The sequence below is a fragment of the Chiloscyllium plagiosum genome, chromosome 1, assembly GCF_004010195.1.
Source record: "Chiloscyllium plagiosum isolate BGI_BamShark_2017 chromosome 1, ASM401019v2, whole genome shotgun sequence".
NCBI classification, from domain to species: Eukaryota; Metazoa; Chordata; class Chondrichthyes; order Orectolobiformes; family Hemiscylliidae; genus Chiloscyllium; species Chiloscyllium plagiosum.
In genome coordinates, this window is record NC_057710.1 from 2,966,802 (window position 1) to 2,968,232 (window position 1,431).

Here is a 1,431-nt window from a genome sequence, read left to right on the forward strand (position 1 = left end):
GGGGCTAGTTCTCTGGCAAAGGTGGTCCGGAGTCCGTGTGGGGTGAGTTGGTTACGGAGACAGGCACTGAGGAAGCAGATGTGGCTGTGATAGCGAGTTTGTTTCTCTGGCACTGAGCCTGGCTCTGTGGCTCAGAAGAGAAAGGAGAAGAATAGGAGAGTGATAGTGATAGGAGATTAAATCGTGAGAGAAACGGACAGAAGATCCTGTGGTCGCAAACAAGACTCCCGGTTGGTGTGTTGCCTCCCGGGTGCCAGGGTCAGGGATGTCTCAGATTGTGTCTACAGGATTCTTAAGGGGGAAGGAGAGCAGCCAGAAGTCGTGGTCCACATCAGTACCAATGACATAGCTAGGAAAAGGGATGTGGACTGAAACATGAATATAGGGAATTAGGTTGGAAGCGAAAAGGCAGGACGAGCAGAGTAGTAATCTCAGGATTGCTACCGATGCCATGAGCTAGTGAGGCTAGGAACAGAGATCGAGTGCAGATGAACACATTGCTGCAGGGCTGGTGTAGGAGGCAGGGCTTCAGGTATGTGGACTATTGGGATACCTTCTGGGAAGGTAGGACCTATACATTAAGTACAGGTTGCACCTGAACTGCAGGGGCACCAATATCCTGGGCGGGAGGTTTGCTAAAACCCTTCGGGTGGGTTTAAACACCTTACTGAAATCCATGAACCACCACATCAACCACTTTACCCTCATCCGCCTGTTTGGTCATATTCTCAAAGCACTCAATAAGGTTTGTGAGGCATGACCTACCCTTGACAAAATGGTGTTGACTATCCCTAATCAACTTATTCCTCTTTAGATGATTATAAATCTTATCTCTTATATTCCTTCCCAATACTTTACCCACAACCAAAGTAAGGCTCACTGGTCTATAGTTACCAGGGTTGTCTCTACTCCCCTTCTTGAACAAGGGGCTATTTGCTATCCTCCAGTATTCTGGCAGTATTCCTGTAGACATTGACAACATAAAGATCAAAGCTAAAGGCTCTGCAATCTCCTCCCTCACTCCCCAGAGAATCCTAGGATAAATCCCATCTGGCCCAGGGGACTTATCTATTTTCACATTTTCCAGAATTGCTAACATCTCCTCTTTATGAACCTCATCTCGTCTAATAGCCTGTATCTCAGTATTCTTCTCAACAACATTATTTGTATTATCGATAGTCACAGGTGAGGTGAAGAAGACTGGAGGTTGGCAAACGTGGTGTCACTGTTTAAGAAAGGCGGTAAAGACAAGCCAGGGAACTATAGACCGGTGAGCCTGACCTCAGTGGTGAGCAAGTTGTTGGAGGGAATCCTGAGGGACAGGATGTACATGTATTTGGAAAGGCAAGGACTGATTTTGGATAGTCAACATGGCTTCGTGCATGGGAAATCATGTCTCACAAACTTGATTGAGTTTTTTGAAGAAGTAAC